The sequence below is a fragment of the Athene noctua genome, chromosome 2 (assembly GCF_965140245.1).
Source record: "Athene noctua chromosome 2, bAthNoc1.hap1.1, whole genome shotgun sequence".
In the NCBI taxonomy this organism is placed as follows: Eukaryota; Metazoa; Chordata; class Aves; order Strigiformes; family Strigidae; genus Athene; species Athene noctua.
Window position 1 is genome coordinate 157435938 of NC_134038.1, and position 19936 is coordinate 157455873.

Genomic DNA, 19936 nt, shown 5'->3' on the forward strand with positions numbered 1-19936 from the left:
GGTACAAGGATGACACACACACCTTTTAATAGGCCACATCTTCCCTCGGGTAGGATCCGTAAATAGCATTCCTGAAAAGCGAGAAGCCAAAGAACCAACAGGTGGCTGAGGCCGGTGCCTTCCTTTGGAGCCGTGGTCTTCTTTAACCTGGGCATGATGGTGTTTCATCAGAGAGCACGGCAGTCACACACCAGGTGCTCGAGTTACACTCGGCGGGATCCGAAGAACTAACCAAAGACCAAGAAGCAGACAAAATGAGAGCTTCAAGGCAATTGCACTAAACTAATCACGAGCTCCCAGAGGTGGGAGCCAGTGCTAAAGGAGATTACCTCCATTTTCAAAGGCTCTGCCGTCTGTGCTGGCAATATTCTCAATTGCTACTGCGTTTCCTGAAGGCTCTCCTTCTCTTTTGGCGTTACTCAGCGTGGTGGGAATTGTATTGCCATCACCCGGAAAGGCAAGAGAAAGAAGGGTTTAGCTGCTTGTGGGTAAGCACAGGGAACGGCACTGCCATTCTCACTGCTGAGCATCAGGGGGTAAATAAAATAACTGAATGCATTTGGACTGGGCTACCCAGAAAGAACAAGTTTTTCATCTTGTTTTCCAGCCAGGATGTCAGCTCTTGAAGAACAGTGCAACAGTTCTGTTTGCTTTTTCCCTTTGAGGAATTCATACTTCAAACCCCAGAGCAAAACCAAGTTACCAGCAAAGGGGTCAAAGGGAGGGCGATCAAACTGATTCTTCTCATCTTTATGTCTGTACAGAACCGAGAAGAAAGTCTTCTTTCGACTCTGCAGGACCACCAATATCGGCGTACATCGTCTCCCGTGCCTTCGCTGCCAAGCCAGCGCCAAAGTTCACGGAAGTTACAGGTGGGCTCCTGCTTACATTGATCTCTTAAAATGCCTCAAACGTGCCTGTCTGGATTGTGCTGCTTTCCATCGGTCCCTGCAGCTGAAAACTCACTTATTTATGCCTGAATATGGGCAGGGGTCAATCTGATCCAGCATCATTTTCACCAACAGACTGATTGCCTCAGGATCCACAGACAGAAACGTGAAGCTTTAGAAAGCTTTACAACTGGTCAGACACAATAGTCACCAACACTAATTTAGCACCTTCCGAGCAGAAAGCAGTCCTCTGCCCCACAAACGGCGACAGATGCAGGAAATGGGCCACGGGGCACAAATATACTGATCCCCACTTTTTACAGCCTCTTTGATCTCTTCAGCAAACTCCTGCTATCAATTTAAAGGTAGCATACATTTTTGCAAATTAACGCAACACCCGAGTATTAATAAGATTCATTTTTAAGCCCGTTTGACAGAACAGGGGTAGTCCTTAGGCAGCGTACTCGGGTGCAAAACCAACCGCCCGGCACAAAACCACAAAGCTGCCTTGTGCCTGGTGCTTTCTTCACAAGCAGGGATAAAACAGGAGGCCGGCTTAGGCACTCCTTTCCTCTAAAAGCAACTGATGCCTTGGGGCAGACTTTCAACACAGGAACATCCCCTTTGTTCGAGTCAAGGATGTCCCCCACGGCGGGATCGCCTCACTGCGAAGGTCCCGTGAGCCCCCTGGGAACGCCACCAGTTTACAGATGATCTTTAAACGACCACAGAGGGAGTCTGGATTGAATACTAGCTGCTATTTCAGAGGTGGTGTGGGATCCACCCCATGCACTCCCTCCTTGGTCCTTCAGCTAACCTCACACTGAATTCACCTCTCAGGCTCAGAGAGCCTTTCCTGCCATTGCAGCTGTCATTAAGAAACAATGTCTATGTGTTTTCTACAGACAGATCCACATCAGGAGCCTCTACCTCAACCCCTGGGAGCAAAAGAAATCCAGAGGGAAAAACGAGCTCTCCCTTGAAAACCACCCTTCAGGTAACTGCTTGATGCAATTCCCTCTTTCCAGTGAAAGCACCAGGCCCCTGCCCGCCTCTGTTTCAGACACCCCCCAGACGGCCCCGCTGTCAGTGCTGCCCCGAGCTGACCCAGGGCACTTCCACACGCAGCATTAGGCCATTCTGACTCCGGTCGGAGATGCAAATCCTGCTGAGGCACCACAGGGATGCAAAGCACCTCAACCCACCTTCGGGAATCCCTCACCAGCCTTGCCACCATTTCTGCTTGCTTTGTGCAACCACCACCTGCTGCTCAAGCAGCTGCTTGGGAAGGTTTTAGAGGAAAAAGACTTGAATGGAACCTTTGGAAACGAGGGTCAATTAGATTAGGATGACATTTTTTTTTTCCTCCCTTGCTTTTACAAGCGTTCAAAGTGTACTTCTGAAAAGGTTTCTGAGAGAGAGAGCATGTTGTTTCCTTCTAGGAAATGACGCACACATAACGTTCTGTCTCTCTCTTTTGACCGCAGAGCCACCAAGACGTCCAGGTCCATAGGAAAGGAGACCGCCAGCCTCCACGCGGGAAAGCCAAGAAGCGAGGGCCGCAGTTTACAAGAACAGGAGAATCGGCAACCGGAAAACCCAAAGAAGATTATCTTACCAAGTCCGAAAAATCATGTCTACCCTAGAACATTTAAAACTTCCCAACAGCCTTCAGTAAATGGACTACATTTAAATCAGTCAGGAAAATCGGAGAGAGGAAATTATTTTTACAGACTCTGTTTTAATAACGCAGAATTCCTTGTATGAATAAATATGTTGGCTTCACTTAGCAGTTTCAGAGAGCTTTTCATGTAAGCAGCAATAACGATGCATTCTAGAAAGTAGCTGGTTTGGTGCCAAAGCCAGATTTCTAGACGCTTTAGCTGTCTGCCAGACGTCTGGGGGCTCAGTCTGAGCTTCCTCCTGAGATTCTGACCTTTGAGCAGGGCAGCAGAACCGTGTTACGAACCAAACGAGCTTCACAACCAAACTCCCCGAATGAGCTGAAAGAGGTTTGACACACATTTTGAACTAAAGGAGCAAAGATGGGGGAAAGACCAAGATCAGAGCGAGAGGAAGGCTGAGAAGAAGGCTACTTTAATGTTGCCTTCTGAAGAAACCAACCTCACACCCAGCTGTCACCTAGATGTGATGTCTAGCTTTGTCGCAGGCCTTTCCCCTTTTGGCGTTTACCGGACCTTTGGTCGTTCTTAGAACATCCTCACTTTGGGAGGAGAGCCCTTCAGACTCCTTTCTGTAGCTCTGGGATCCAGCACTTATCCGGGTGGCACTTGTCACTGGGAACGTCCAAGTCTTTTTCTTCCTTGGAGCTTTCTCCTCACTGTGACTGTTTAGAACATGGGGATGGATCAGATCCCTTCCAGGGTGCCTTCGAGCTGAAATGATTCTATCCTTCTCCCAGAAATACAGCTCTCATACAGCTCTCTACCCTACTTTACAGAGAGTATCTGGCAGAAACCTCAGGTGGTCATGATGTCCTTTTTCTTCTCTTTAGAAATCTAATGGGGACGGTTCAGTCTGAGGAGGAGAAGGCTGAGGGCAGACCTCAGCACTCTCTACAACTCCCTGAAAGGACAGTGGAGAGAGCCTGGTGCTGGTCTCTTCTCACAGGTCATTAGCGACAGAACAAGAGGGAATGGCTTTCAACTGCAACAGGGAGGTTTACACTGGACATTCGGAGAAAAGGGTTCCCAGAAAGAGAGCTCAGACAGGGGAATAGGCTGCCCAGGGAAGGGCTGGAGTCACCATCCCTGGAGGTGTTGAAGGGTCGTTTGGATGAGACCTCGGGGGCTATGGTGCAGGGGAGAACTTTGCACCATAGTGGGGCTGAGGGTTGGACTCGATGATCCCAAGGGGTTTTTTCAACCTGAACGGTTCTGGGATCCTGTGAAATTTAGAGAGGCTATAGGGATTGTAAACAGGCGTGCAGTTAGGTCTCGCTTTCCTTAACTGAGAGAAGAATAGAAACGTCTATAGAGTATCTGCTTTAGCCGAGAGTTAGAACATGTCAAAAAAACAGAGAGAAACACCTTTTTGAAAGCAAGGACACTAAGCGTCTCAAAAATGTTTCCTCCCCTCGAACTAGACACCGCCCTTTCCACCTGTGGGACCCGACGCCTTGCGGCAACACCTTCTATGTCGTCTGCCTGAGGCAATTTACAATCTGACCCAGAGGGATGCTGTGCCCAGTTAGATAAGGCCCGGCCTAGCCCTTATCTAAGAGTGCAGCAACAAGTTCTCAGGTGAACATCCCTTCTGTCTCACAGTGGAAATGAGGAATCGAGATGGCTTCTTTGGGAAAATCCTCTAAGAGCTCAAAGGACCAAAACGGGGTGACTTTTCCACCGACGGGAGGTGCAGGGGGTGCTGGGCCAGAGTCGCAGGCCCATTCGCTGCCGCACAACTTGGGGCTCCTCCCAGCATCTGAATGGCTGTAGCACGAGCTACACTGTCCTCCTTGCCTTTTAAATGGCATCTCAGAAAACCAGCATCCGAAAAGACGCTTTATACAAGCCCAGTGCCTTTCCAAACCGGGATCATGGAGAACTAGCACCTCCTGAGGCAATTGCACCCACCACCCTCCCCCGAAAAGCCACCCCAACAAGCCAAAGCCCGAAGGAAATCATTTTCTAGCGTCTTAGCGTGCCGACATGCCCAGCACAGGATCGGCCTGCGCGAGAGGCCCAGCTCAAGGGAAAGACACCCACCGTGGCGTCTGCAGAGTTGTTTCTCCCGCAGATTCTCGCTCCTCTCTCCGGCTGCTGCTGCCCAGCAGTTTTCCCCCCTTCTCAAATATCTTATCCCAGAAGCGCTCCCACCGGCGCTGATGGGCGCAGCCCTGGCCGGCAGCGGGTCCATCTTGGAGCTGCCTGGCATTGCCTCTGCCGGACGCGGGGGAAGCTTCAGGCCCCTTCTCACAGAAGCCGCCCCTGTAGCCCCTCCGCTACCAAAACCGTGTCCCGCAAACACCACACGCAGTTAATTCTTCCTGACCGTACCTTCTCCTGTGCCTCCTTCAGGCACAGCTGACCAGCTACAAAGAGCCCCTGTGTGGAAAGCTCTCGGCAGGGTTAACACATCCTGCCCGTGGATGCTGCTGCCCACTGACAGTTCATCGTTCGTGGCCGTCACCTGCTTTCCCAAATTCTCCTCCTATGCTATGAACCACTAGGCTCTGTCTTGAATTCTGCCTTTGATCTCCCTCCCTTCTCTTGGGCTCCATCTCTAGCGTATTACTCTTTCACCTCTCTTTGGAGGCTGTGGAGCCTTTCCCTTTCTGCCCTTGCTTTGACTTCTTACTCCTAAGTTCCCAGGTTTCGCCCTAACAGTGCTCTCAAGCGTTCATCTCCCAGTCACTGATGGCAGGCAGTGGGGTAAATGGGACCCCACGTCCTGAGGAGAACAGGATGCCTCACCGTGTTCCAACGCTAAAACTCCATTTCCCCCCCCCCCCCCCTCGCTACTTTTTGTGCAGGGGCAGCCTAGCCCCTGAACGGGACCACAGGTCTTCATTAGGGACACAGGTGCACGCTCTTCTTTCTGCTTTAGCCCTGCCAGTGGACATCGCAGAAGCAAGAAGCAGCTCTGCACCCCAGCAGGGGAAGCAGCTAACAGCTAACCGCGCACTGACAGGGAACAGCAACTTTCTCAATCCAAAGAGGGAGGGAGAGTACGAGAAACACGGGGTAAAAGGATTTGGGTTAAAGAAAGAGTCAGAGAAGACCGTTTGCCTCGGTGGTATCAAAGATTTGTTTCCAAGACACTGTGAGTTCCTACAGCAAGAAGTGGGGCACTATTTAAGCCCCGCCAAATGGGTTTCTTCCCTTTGACGGTAAAGAAGCACCAGAACGGGAGACCCTCTGACAGGCTCCGGTTTTCCCGACTTTATTGGGGAGCAAGGGAGAAAAAGGAAGGGGTTCCAGCTGGACAGGTTACAGAGCGCCATGCTGTTGACGGCACGCGCTGGAGGTGCCCTTGGCAACCGCTGGAGGGTAACATTCTAAAGCCCCTAGCAACTGCCTTCGCTGGTTCCACAAGCCTGCAGAAGGTACCACCTCCTCCCTTCAAGCCCCTTTCACTGCTGGCTGGAGTTTCTGTTTCAAGAAAGAAGCAGACATCAGCTTCCAGAGGTGCAGTTTTTGAGAGGAGCTACTGCTTTCACAGGATAAGATCGCCTGCCGTTAGGAGCACAGACCAGAAGCAGCCTCAGCGGGGAAAATGGGCACACTTGGGAATGACCCCTACTTCCGCTTTCATCCCCCCTACGCACAGGTAAATGCTGTAGATTTTACAGGGCCTTGTAACCTGGATTCTCTGGACAGACCGTGCTGAAAGGGAGCCTTACTGTCTCCAGTCTGAAGTTGCTATGACCCCTCTCTCTGGGTCATGGCAGCACCTGTCCATCAAACTGCTGATTTTTGCAAGTGCATAGAGCTAACATAATCTAAACTACAGACAATTTCTCCTGTGAGCTGGGTTCAGATACTCAAGGAAGACGTAAAAGTTAAAAATCGTGCATAGAGATCACCCAGCGCTTTCTTAGCGAATTGACATGACGCTGATTCTGAGAAAAACTGGCATGTTGAGAGGTTCTGCTCACAGCAACTGCCTGGATCCCCGTAAAGTCACTTACTTCAGAGAAAGACCTTCCAAACGGGTCCGTCCGCCAAAGAAATACTATTCTATTGCACCGAGTAAAAACCCAAGGGTGGGTGTAGGGCTCTTGGTTATTGCGTCCGCTTCAGCCTCGGGGATTGAGGCGTTCACGCCTGGGAGATGGGCTTTGGCCCCAGACCCCAGCCTGTCTCAGGGCATGGCCCGCTTGTGCTGCCTACAGTCCAAAAGCGGCGGGTTGGGGAGATGCTGCTCCTAGACCCAGCTGTTCATGCCTGCACCCAAGTGAAACTTACCTTCAAGTACACAAGGATCTTCAAGCGGGACTTTGCTTTCCTTCAAAAAACCACACAGAAACTCATTCAGAATTTACCCTCAACCTGGCATTTTCAGCTCTCAGCTGGGATGAAGCTCAGCACACCACCTACTAAACCATTTAGGCCATTTTTATTGTGCCATTTACAACACCTGAAAACTCCTTTCTCCTGCAGCAAAAGTACCACAACATCTCCTGTTTCTGGGAAAAACAACCCCGAGGCTGCCTGAGGATCAGCTGTGCCTTCCATCACAGCAAACCCCGATACATCAACGGACTTTTTTTGCCACCTACTAACAGTGAGTAGAAAGATCTTACCAACCATTTGTTCGCTCGACTAAGGACATACGCAAAAATGTCCTTCCAGTGCTGCCAGAACCTAGAGTAAGGTCAAGAAATGCACCCTGGCAAATCAGTCAGCTAAGATCTGCTATCGCAGCAAGGACAAGGCAAGGCACAAACTCTCTGTGTAAAGAGGCCTTCAGTGTCAGAAGGACTGCAGAACTGTACCTGCTGCTCTCAACCCTCATCTGACATTCTAGTTCCCTCCTAACAAAACAAACAAACACCACGTTCTCTTCTGCAGATGCCCCACTGCAACAGGCTGCCCACCATCCAGGCCCTCATCAGCAACCCCACAGAAACCAACACAAGACTCGACTGCCAATTCACCCGCCGCTCATCATAAACCTCGAGGATGATGAGGACGACGAAGACGACGAGGAAGAGGAGGAGAACTGTAAACAAGTTTTTTTCTTTCTTTTACAAGGAAGTAGAAGGGGGGGGCGGGGGGGGGTGGGTGTGTTTGACACCTCAGAGCTCATTTATTCGAATAACCGTGACAATTGTAGAAAAGAGCTGTTGACAGGTTTTTGAAAGAGTTTCCAGCTAATCCCCAAGTTACTGGAACCGGCAGTCACCAGGTGGGAGCGAGGCAACATTCCCTAACTCCTGGGCAATGCCTGGCTGTATAGTTCAACAGCGGGATAATTCCTCTTTTTCCCATTAAATAGAGCTGAAGTCACAGGTTTGTTCACCAAAGACAGTGCTCTGACTTCCACTTAAATAATCCCTTCAACTGCTTTCCTCAACTCTGTAGGCAGTCTCATGTTATTGCAGAAAGTTATCCTTAAATCCAGCAAAGAGAATCCATACAACACTCTCCGCAGAAGCTGAATGTCTGTGTCTGTGTTTTTATACGTACAGAGAGAGATTCAGGTTTTCGTTTTTTAAAATGTAGTTCAACTGTTGGATGTATCTCCCTCGGAGATGCCAGATTCACAGGGAAGGAACGAATTGCACGTTCCCGGAGAGCGGGAGCGCGACCTACTCTCACGTGCGCACTCCACAAACCGCTGTGCTCCTTCCTTCCCGGGCAGCCCCAAGCTGCTCGTCACTTTCCCCTGCCCTTCAGACTGGCTGGCAGGGCTGCCTGTTCAGGCTTCCTAACTCGCTTCCAGCCCCAGGAACCTCAACAATACAAGAAGCAGGGCTTTGCTCATCTTAGCAGCCTTACCTGAGACAGCCAAGGAGCACTCCCTTCGCCAGCTCCGCTGGCAGACACTGCCCGAGAGGAACTCTGCGCAGAGGGTTTCTGACAAGCGCTCCCTGCTGACATGTTTCATCACAACATTTCCTTTGGGGGGGGGAAAAGAAGGATCATGAGTATTGAAGATGGCTTGGCATCAGTTTACATCAACCAACGTTTGCTTCTTAATAGGTGTCGTGACTGCAAGTCCACTGCGCTTGCAAATACCTCACAGCAAGGAATCCACTTTCTGGCCAGAAGCAGAGCTTGCAGCCAGAAAAAAAGAAGGGCTCTGACCAAAGTGAAATTCCTTATGGTGGCTGGTTATGAAGAATTGCCAAAGGTCTTTGTAGAGCTGTCTAGTAACCCTTGAAAAATATTTCCTACAGATGTTCCTGACCAGGTGCCCAAGACTGCTGAAGAGATCGAAGAGGAAAGGGCAATAAAGGAAATATGCTATAAATCTGGTAAATACAAACTTAGTCACTCTTGCCTAAACAGCAGTTCTGACAAGAGAGTGAACTTTGTTGGGTTTTTTTTTCCCTCCTGGGCTGTGTCTAGGAGAGTATTACAGGATTCAGCCCCCTCGTGAACACCCCTCAACAACAACCGTGTCTTCCCCTCGGGAAAAAGAGCTGTCCCCCGTGGAAGCTACCCTCCCGGACTTGCAGAAAGGCAAGTACTTTTCATCTTCTTGCACAATGGTTACCACTTTTTAAATTACTGTTACAGGGAGAAACTATCACAGAGTTTGCCCCTCCTCCCCACTTTTTAGATTTCGTGTCGATAAAAGACAGGAATTTCCACACACCCCCCAACCCGCCCCCCCCCATCTCTCTCTCTTTCTCTCCTGTCACTGTATCGAGTGTAGGTGGAAAAGGTAGAAATGGGCTATTAATCCTATGTGTACTTTCCCGAGATACAAGGATCGAGATTTGTGTGGCCTAGTTTTAGCCGTCCTAAGGTAGGAACGTAGTTTCCATTCCCCATCAGGCCGTGCAGGCACTCTTACGGGGCTCTTTATTGCATCGTCAGACAGTGCCAAAGAAAGGGCAGACCAGTCCCTTTCCCAGAGGTGCTCTGTGCTCTCTGCTCGCTGGCTTGGGTCTCTAGATGACGAAATGCAGCCACACATCAAGCTTTTCTCCAACTCAACTCAGATTAAATAAATCCCCCCTTCAAGTGCCTTCTAACAGAGAGTAAGAAACCAGTTCCATTTTGGTTGGAATGCTAGGCTTTACCCAACAGAAGGCAGGACAAAGAAATACCAACTCAGAAATATTTACCTCCTCTAGTTTGTTTCTCCTTCATTCCTGAGCAAGTGGCGTGACTGGAAAAAAACCAAAATTCTGTGTTAGATCTTTTACGGGATAAGCAAGAGTATAATTCCATTAGAGGAGAGAGCATTATGTTCTGACTATAAAAACACACCGGACTCACCAGTACATCAGTCATCAGAAACTGCTGCACAGAAATATCACCTGCTACTTTCAACTGGAGGGAGGGGGGGGGGGGGGAGGCTGGGAAATCACATTACCGTCAATTTCAGGGACAAAATCTTCTAATTTTGTATTTCTAATGAGATGCAGTCAGAGGAAAGGAGAGAGATGCTTCCCCCAGAGCATTTCTTCAAGTGAGTTCTCTTGAGGTTTTAGGTACAAGGATGACACACGCACCTTTTAATAGGCCACATCTTCCCTCGGGTAGGATCCGTAAATAGCATTCCTGAAAAGCGAGAAGCCAAAGAACCAACAGGTGGCTGAGGCCGGTGCCTTCCTTTGGAGCTGTGGTCTTCTTTAACCTGGGCATGATGGTGTTTCATCAGAGAGCACGGCAGTCACACACCAGGTGCTCGAGTTACACTCGGCGGGATCCGAAGAACTAACCAAAGACCAAGAAGCAGACAAAATGAGAGCTTCAAGGCAATTGCACTAAACTAATCACAAGCTCCCAGAGGTGGGAGCCAGTGCTAAAGGAGATTACCTCCATTTTCAAAGGCTCTGCCGTCTGTGCTGGCAATATTCACAATTGCTACTGCGTTTCCTGAAGGCTCTCCTTCTCTTTTGGCGTTACTCAGCGTGGTGGGAATTGTATTGCCATCACCCGGAAAGGCAAGAGAAAGAAGGGTTTAGCTGCTTGTGGGTAAGCACAGGGAACGGCACTGCCATTCTCACTGCTGAGCATCAGGGGGTAAATAAAATAACTGAATGCATTTGGACTGGGCTACCCAGAAAGAACAAGTTTTTCATCTTGTTTTCCAGCCAGGATGTCAGCTCTTGAAGAACAGTGCAACAGTTCTGTTTGCTTTTTCCCTTTGAGGAATTCATACTTCAAACCCCAGAGCAAAACCAAGTTACCAGCAAAGGGGTCAAAGGGAGGGCGATCAAACTGATTCTTCTCATCTTTATGTCTGTACAGAACCGAGAAGAAAGTCTTCTTTCGACTCTGCAGGACCACCAATTTCGGCGTACATCGTCTCCTGTGCCTTCCCTGCCAAGCCAGCGCCAAAGTTCACGGAAGTTACAGGTGGGCTCCTGCTTACATTGATCTCTTAAAATGCCTCAAACGTGCCTGTCTGGATTGTGCTGCTTTCCATCGGTCCCTGCAGCTGAAAACTCACTTATTTATGCCTGAATATGGGCAGGGGTCAATCTGATCCAGCATCATTTTCACCAACAGACTGATTGCCTCAGGATCCACAGACAGAAACGTGAAGCTTTAGAAAGCTTTACAACTGGTCAGACACAATAGTCACCAACACTAATTTAGCACCTTCCGAGCAGAAAGCAGTCCTCTGCCCCACAAACGGCGACAGATGCAGGAAATGGGCCACGGGGCACAAATATACTGATCCCCACTTTTTACAGCCTCTTTGATCTCTTCAGCAAACTCCTGCTATCAATTTAAAGGTAGCATACATTTTTGCAAATTAACGCAACACCCGAGTATTAATAAGATTCATTTTTAAGCCCGTTTGACAGAACAGGGGTAGTCCTTAGGCAGCGTACTCGGGTGCAAAACCAACCGCCCGGCACAAAACCACAAAGCTGCCTTGTGCCTGGTGCTTTCTTCACAAGCAGGGATAAAACAGGAGGCCGGCTTAGGCACTCCTTTCCTCTAAAAGCAACTGATGCCTTGGGGCAGACTTTCAACACAGGAACATCCCCTTTGTTCGAGTCAAGGATGTCCCCCACGGCGGGATCGCCTCACTGCGAAGGTCCCGTGAGCCCCCTGGGAACGCCACCAGTTTACAGATGATCTTTAAACGACCACAGAGGGAGTCTGGATTGAATACTAGCTGCTATTTCAGAGGTGGTGTGGGATCCACCCCATGCACTCCCTCCTTGGTCCTTCAGCTAACCTCACACTGAATTCACCTCTCAGGCTCAGAGAGCCTTTCCTGCCATTGCAGCTGTCATTAAGAAACAATGTCTATGTGTTTTCTACAGACAGATCCACATCAGGAGCCTCTACCTCAACCCCTGGGAGCAAAAGAAATCCAGAGGGAAAAACGAGCTCTCCCTTGAAAACCACCCTTCAGGTAACTGCTTGATACAATTCCCTCTTTCCAGTGAAAGCACCAGGCCCCTGCCCGCCTCTGTTTCAGACACCCCCCAGGCGGCCCCGCTGTCAGTGCTGCCCCGAGCTGACCCAGGGCACTTCCACACGCAGCATTAGGCCATTCTGACTCCGGTCGGAGATGCAAATCCTGCTGAGGCACCACAGGGATGCAAAGCACCTCAACCCACCTTCGGGAATCCCTCACCAGCCTTGCCACCATTTCTGCTTGCTTTGTGCAACCACCACCTGCTGCTCAAGCAGCTGCTTGGGAAGGTTTTAGAGGAAAAAGACTTGAATGGAACCTTTGGAAACGAGGGTCAATTAGATTAGGATGACATTTTTTTTTTCCCCCCTTGCTTTTACAAGCGTTCAAAGTGTACTTCTGAAAAGGTTTCTGAGAGAGCGAGCATGTTGTTTCCTTCTAGGAAATGACGCACACATAACGTTCTGTCTCTCTCTTTTGACCGCAGAGCCACCAAGACGTCCAGGTCCATAGGAAAGGAGACCGCCAGCCTCCACGCGGGAAAGCCAAGAAGCGAGGGCCGCAGTTTACAAGAACAGGAGAATCGGCAACCGGAAAACCCAAAGAAGATTATCTTACCAAGTCCGAAAAATCATGTCTACCCTAGAACGTTCAAAACTTCCCAACAGCCTTCAGTAAATGGACTACATTTAAATCAGTCAGGAAAATCGGAGAGAGGAAATTATTTTTACAGACTCTGTTTGAATAACGCAGAATTCCTTGTATGAATAAATATGTTGGCTTCACTTAGCAGTTTCAGAGAGCTTTTCATGTAAGCAGCAATAACGATGCATTCTAGAAAGTAGCTGGTTTGGTGCCAAAGCCAGATTTCTAGACGCTTTAGCTGTCTGCCAGACGTCTGGGGGCTCAGTCTGAGCTTCCTCCTGAGATTCTGACCTTTGAGCAGGGCAGCAGAACCGTGTTACGAACCAAACGAGCTTCACAACCAAACTCCCCGAATGAGCTGAAAGAGGTTTGACACACATTTTGAACTAAAGGAGCAAAGATGGGGGAAAGACCAAGATCAGAGCGAGAGGAAGGCTGAGAAGAAGGCTACTTTAATGTTGCCTTCTGAAGAAACCAACCTCACACCCAGCTGTCACCTAGATGTGATGTCTAGCTTTGTCGCAGGCCTTTCCCCTTTTGGCGTTTACCGGACCTTTGGTCGTTCTTAGAACATCCTCACTTTGGGAGGAGAGCCCTTCAGACTCCTTTCTGTAGCTCTGGGATCCAGCACTTATCCGGGTGGCACTTGTCACTGGGAACGTCCAAGTCTTTTTCTTCCTTGGAGCTTTCTCCTCACTGTGACTGTTTAGAACATGGGGATGGATCAGATCCCTTCCAGGGTGCCTTCGAGCTGAAATGATTCTATCCTTCTCCCAGAAATACAGCTCTCATACAGCTCTCTACCCTACTTTACAGAGAGTATCTGGCAGAAACCTCAGGTGGTCATGATGTCCTTTTTCTTCTCTTTAGAAATCTAATGGGGACGGTTCAGTCTGAGGAGGAGAAGGCTGAGGGCAGACCTCAGCACTCTCTACAACTCCCTGAAAGGACAGTGGAGAGAGCCTGGTGCTGGTCTCTTCTCACAGGTCATTAGCGACAGAACAAGAGGGAATGGCTTTCAACTGCAACAGGGAGGTTTACACTGGACATTCGGAGAAAAGGGTTCCCAGAAAGAGAGCTCAGACAGGGGAATAGGCTGCCCAGGGAAGGGCTGGAGTCACCATCCCTGGAGGTGTTGAAGGGTCGTTTGGATGAGACCTCGGGGGCTATGGTGCAGGGGAGAACTTTGCACCATAGTGGGGCTGAGGGTTGGACTCGATGATCCCAAGGGGTTTTTTCAACCTGAACGGTTCTGGGATCCTGTGAAATTTAGAGAGGCTATAGGGATTGTAAACAGGCGTGCAGTTAGGTCTCGCTTTCCTTAACTGAGAGAAGAATAGAAACGTCTATAGAGTATCTGCTTTAGCCGAGAGTTAGAACATGTCAAAAAAACAGAGAGAAACACCTTTTTGAAAGCAAGGACACTAAGCGTCTCAAAAATGTTTCCTCCCCTCGAACTAGACACCGCCCTTTCCACCTGTGGGACCCGACGCCTTGCGGCAACACCTTCTATGTCGTCTGCCTGAGGCAATTTACAATCTGACCCAGAGGGATGCTGTGCCCAGTTAGATAAGGCCCGGCCTAGCCCTTATCTAAGAGTGCAGCAACAAGTTCTCAGGTGAACATCCCTTCTGTCTCACAGTGGAAATGAGGAATCGAGATGGCTTCTTTGGGAAAATCCTCTAAGAGCTCAAAGGACCAAAACGGGGTGACTTTTCCACCGACGGGAGGTGCAGGGGGTGCTGGGCCAGAGTCGCAGGCCCATTCGCTGCCGCACAACTTGGGGCTCCTCCCAGCATCTGAATGGCTGTAGCACGAGCTACACTGTCCTCCTTGCCTTTTAAATGGCATCTCAGAAAACCAGCATCCGAAAAGACGCTTTATACAAGCCCAGTGCCTTTCCAAACCGGGATCATGGAGAACTAGCACCTCCTGAGGCAATTGCACCCACCACCCTCCCCCGAAAAGCCACCCCAACAAGCCAAAGCCCGAAGGAAATCATTTTCTAGCGTCTTAGCGTGCCGACATGCCCAGCACAGGATCGGCCTGCGCGAGAGGCCCAGCTCAAGGGAAAGACACCCACCGTGGCGTCTGCAGAGTTGTTTCTCCCGCAGATTCTCGCTCCTCTCTCCGGCTGCTGCTGCCCAGCAGTTTTCCCCCCTTCTCAAATATCTTATCCCAGAAGCGCTCCCACCGGCGCTGATGGGCGCAGCCCTGGCCGGCAGCGGGTCCATCTTGGAGCTGCCTGGCATTGCCTCTGCCGGACGCGGGGGAAGCTTCAGGCCCCTTCTCACAGAAGCCGCCCCTGTAGCCCCTCCGCTACCAAAACCGTGTCCCGCAAACACCACACGCAGTTAATTCTTCCTGACCGTACCTTCTCCTGTGCCTCCTTCAGGCACAGCTGACCAGCTACAAAGAGCCCCTGTGTGGAAAGCTCTCGGCAGGGTTAACACATCCTGCCCGTGGATGCTGCTGCCCACTGACAGTTCATCGTTCGTGGCCGTCACCTGCTTTCCCAAATTCTCCTCCTATGCTATGAACCACTAGGCTCTGTCTTGAATTCTGCCTTTGATCTCCCTCCCTTCTCTTGGGCTCCATCTCTAGCGTATTACTCTTTCACCTCTCTTTGGAGGCTGTGGAGCCTTTCCCTTTCTGCCCTTGCTTTGACTTCTTACTCCTAAGTTCCCAGGTTTCGCCCTAACAGTGCTCTCAAGCGTTCATCTCCCAGTCACTGATGGCAGGCAGTGGGGTAAATGGGACCCCACGTCCTGAGGAGAACAGGATGCCTCACCGTGTTCCAACGCTAAAACTCCATTTCCCCCCCCCCCCCCTCGCTACTTTTTGTGCAGGGGCAGCCTAGCCCCTGAACGGGACCACAGGTCTTCATTAGGGACACAGGTGCACGCTCTTCTTTCTGCTTTAGCCCTGCCAGTGGACATCGCAGAAGCAAGAAGCAGCTCTGCACCCCAGCAGGGGAAGCAGCTAACAGCTAACCGCGCACTGACAGGGAACAGCAACTTTCTCAATCCAAAGAGGGAGGGAGAGTACGAGAAACACGGGGTAAAAGGATTTGGGTTAAAGAAAGAGTCAGAGAAGACCGTTTGCCTCGGTGGTATCAAAGATTTGTTTCCAAGACACTGTGAGTTCCTACAGCAAGAAGTGGGGCACTATTTAAGCCCCGCCAAATGGGTTTCTTCCCTTTGACGGTAAAGAAGCACCAGAACGGGAGACCCTCTGACAGGCTCCGGTTTTCCCGACTTTATTGGGGAGCAAGGGAGAAAAAGGAAGGGGTTCCAGCTGGACAGGTTACAGAGCGCCATGCTGTTGACGGCACGCGCTGGAGGTGCCCTTGGCAACCGCTGGAGGGTAACATTCTAAAGCCCCTAGCAACTGCCTTCGCTGGTTCCACAAGCCTGCAGAAGGTACCACCTCCTCCCTTCAAGCCCCTTTCACTGCTGGCTGGAGTTTCTGTTTCAAGAAAGAAGCAGACATCAGCTTCCAGAGGTGCAGTTTTTGAGAGGAGCTACTGCTTTCACAGGATAAGATCGCCTGCCGTTAGGAGCACAGACCAGAAGCAGCCTCAGCGGGGAAAATGGGCACACTTGGGAATGACCCCTACTTCCGCTTTCATCCCCCCTACGCACAGGTAAATGCTGTAGATTTTACAGGGCCTTGTAACCTGGATTCTCTGGACAGACCGTGCTGAAAGGGAGCCTTACTGTCTCCAGTCTGAAGTTGCTATGACCCCTCTCTCTGGGTCATGGCAGCACCTGTCCATCAAACTGCTGATTTTTGCAAGTGCAAAGAGCTAACATCATCTAAACTACAGACAATTTCTCCTGTGAGCTGGGTTCAGATACTCAAGGAAGACGTAAAAGTTAAAAATCGTGCATAGAGATCACCCAGCGCTTTCTTAGCGAATTGACATGACGCTGACTCTGAGAAAAACTGGCATGTTGAGAGCTTCTGCTCACAGCAACTGCCTGGATCCCCGTAAAGTCACTTACTTCAGAGAAAGACCTTCCAAACGGGTCCGTCCGCCAAAGAAATACTATTCTATTGCACCGAGTAAAAACCCAAGGGTGGGTGTAGGGCTCTTGGTTATTGCGTCCGCTTCGGCCTCGGGGATTGAGGCGTTCACGCCTGGGAGATGGGCTTTGGCCCCAGACCCCAGCCTGTCTCAGGGCATGGCCCGCTTGTGCTGCCTACAGTCCAAAAGCGGCGGGTTGGGGAGATGCTGCTCCTAGACCCAGCTGTTCATGCCTGCACCCAAGTGAAACTTACCTTCAAGTACACAAGGATCTTCAAGCGGGACTTTGCTTTCCTTCAAAAAACCACACAGAAACTCATTCAGAATTTACCCTCAACCTGGCATTTTCAGCTCTCAGCTGGGATGAAGCTCAGCACACCACCTACTAAACCATTTAGGCCATTTTTATTGTGCCATTTACAACACCTGAAAACTCCTTTCTCCTGCAGCAAAAGTACCACAACATCTCCTGTTTCTGGGAAAAACAACCCCGAGGCTGCCTGAGGATCAGCTGTGCCTTCCATCACAGCAAACCCCGATACATCAACGGACTTTTTTTGCCACCTACTAACAGTGAGTAGAAAGATCTTACCAACCATTTGTTCGCTCGACTAAGGACATACGCAAAAATGTCCTTCCAGTGCTGCCAGAACCTAGAGTAAGGTCAAGAAATGCACCCTGGCAAATCAGTCAGCTAAGATCTGCTATCGCAGCAAGGACAAGGCAAGGCACAACCTCTCTGTGTAAAGAGGCCTTCAGTGTCAGAAGGATTGCAGAACTGTACCTGCTGCTCTCAACCCTCATCTGACATTCTAGTTCCCTCCTAACAAAACAAACAAACACCACGTTCTCTTCTGCAGATGCCCCACTGCAACAGGCTGCCCACCATCCAGGCCCTCATCAGCAACCCCACAGAAACCAACACAAGACTCGACTGCCAATTCACCCGCCGCTCATCATAAACCTCGAGGATGATGAGGACGACGAAGACGACGAGGAAGAGGAGGAGAACTGTAAACAAGTTTTTTCTTTCTTTTACAAAGAAGTAGAAGGGGGGGGCGGGGGGGGGTGGGTGTGTTTGACACCTCAGAGCTCATTTATTCGAATAACCGTGACAATTGTAGAAAAGAGCTGTTGACAGGTTTTTGAAAGAGTTTCCAGCTAATCCCCAAGTTACTGGAACCGGCAGTCACCAGGTGGGAGCGAGGCAACATTCCCTAACTCCTGGGCAATGCCTGGCTGTATAGTTCAACAGCGGGATAATTCCTCTTTTTCCCATTAAATAGAGCTGAAGTCACAGGTTTGTTCACCAAAGACAGTGCTCTGACTTCCACTTAAATAATCCCTTCAACTGCTTTCCTCAACTCTGTAGGCAGTCTCATGTTATTGCAGAAAGTTATCCTTAAATCCAGCAAAGAGAATCCATACAACACTCTCCGCAGAAGCTGAATGTCTGTGTCTGTGTTTTTATACGTACAGAGAGAGATTCAGGTTTTCGTTTTTTAAAATGTAGTTCAACTGTTGGATGTATCTCCCTCGGAGATGCCAGATTCACAGGGAAGGAACGAATTGCACGTTCCCGGAGAGCGGGAGCGCGACCTACTCTCACGTGCGCACTCCGCAAACCGCTGTGCTCCTTCCTTCCCGGGCAGCCCCAAGCTGCTCGTCACTTTCCCCTGCCCTTCAGGCTGGCTGGCAGGGCTGCCTGTTCAGGCTTCCTAACTCGCTTCCAGCCCCAGGAACCTCAACAATACAAGAAGCAGGGCTTTGCTCATCTTAGCAGCCTTACCTGAGACAGCCAAGGAGCACTCCCTTCGCCAGCTCCGCTGGCAGACACTGCCCGAGAGGAACTCTGCGCAGAGGGTTTCTGACAAGCGCTCCCTGCTGACATGTTTCATCACAACATTTCCTTTGGGGGGGGGAAAAGAAGGATCATGAGTATTGAAGATGGCTTGGCATCAGTTTACATCAACCAACGTTTGCTTCTTAATAGGTGTCGTGACTGCAAGTCCACTGCGCTTGCAAATACCTCACAGCAAGGAATCCACTTTCTGGCCAGAAGCAGAGCTTGCAGCCAGAAAAAAAGAAGGGCTCTGACCAAAGTGAAATTCCTTATGGTGGCTGGTTATGAAGAATTGCCAAAGGTCTTTGTAGAGCTGTCTAGTAACCCTTGAAAAATATTTCCTACAGATGTTCCTGACCAGGTGCCCAAGACTGCTGAAGAGATCGAAGAGGAAAGGGCAATAAAGGAAATATGCTATAAATCTGGTAAATACAAACTTAGTCACTCTTGCCTAAACAGCAGTTCTGACAAGAGAGTGAACTTTGTTGGGTTTTTTTTTCCCTCCTGGGCTGTGTCTAGGAGAGTATTACAGGATTCAGCCCCCTCGTGAACACCCCTCAACAACAACCGTGTCTTCCCCTCGGGAAAAAGAGCTGTCCCCCGTGGAAGCTACCCTCCCGGACTTGCAGAAAGGCAAGTACTTTTCATCTTCTTGCACAATGGTTACCACTTTTTAAATTACTGTTACAGGGAGAAACTATCACAGAGTTTGCCCCTCCTCCCCACTTTTTAGATTTCGTGTCGATAAAAGACAGGAATTTCCACACACCCCCCAACCCGCCCCCCCCCATCTCTCTCTCTTTCTCTCCTGTCACTGTATCGAGTGTAGGTGGAAAAGGTAGAAATGGGCTATTAATCCTATGTGTACTTTCCCGAGATACAAGGATCGAGATTTGTGTGGCCTAGTTTTAGCCGTCCTAAGGTAGGAACGTAGTTTCCATTCCCCATCAGGCCGTGCAGGCACTCTTACGGGGCTCTTTATTGCATCGTCAGACAGTGCCAAAGAAAGGGCAGACCAGTCCCTTTCCCAGAGGTGCTCTGTGCTCTCTGCTCGCTGGCTTGGGTCTCTAGATGACGAAATGCAGCCACACATCAAGCTTTTCTCCAACTCAACTCAGATTAAATAAATCCCCCCTTCAAGTGCCTTCTAACAGAGAGTAAGAAACCAGTTCCATTTTGGTTGGAATGCTAGGCTTTACCCAACAGAAGGCAGGACAAAGAAATACCAACTCAGAAATATTTACCTCCTCTAGTTTGTTTCTCCTTCATTCCTGAGCAAGTGGCGTGACTGGAAAAAAAACAAAATTCTGTGTTAGATCTTTTACGGGATAAGCAAGAGTATAATTCCATTAGAGGAGAGAGCATTATGTTCTGACTATAAAAACACACCGGACTCACCAGTACATCAGTCATCAGAAACTGCTGCACAGAAATATCACCTGCTACTTTCAACTGGAGGGAGGGGGGGGGGGGGGAGGCTGGGAAATCACATTACCGTCAATTTCA

The 19936-nt window shown here is 49.9% G+C and overlaps 2 long non-coding RNA genes across 2 annotated transcripts; both read right to left on the minus strand.

The window, feature by feature from the left end:
- Positions 1 to 28: 28 nt before the first annotated feature.
- On the minus strand, positions 29 to 9700 carry LOC141957165 (uncharacterized). The gene is made up of 3 exons (XR_012633073.1): positions 9655 to 9700; positions 8357 to 8476; positions 29 to 227 (listed from the first exon to the last, which is right to left on the minus strand). It is a non-coding gene; the product is annotated as an uncharacterized LOC141957165 (long non-coding RNA).
- A 456-nt stretch (positions 9701 to 10156) lies between these two features.
- Positions 10157 to 19720, minus strand: LOC141957166 (uncharacterized). Its single transcript, XR_012633074.1, has 3 exons — positions 19675 to 19720; positions 18377 to 18496; positions 10157 to 10249 (listed from the first exon to the last, which is right to left on the minus strand). It is a non-coding gene; the product is annotated as an uncharacterized LOC141957166 (long non-coding RNA).
- Between the last annotated feature and the right edge of the window lie 216 nt (positions 19721 to 19936).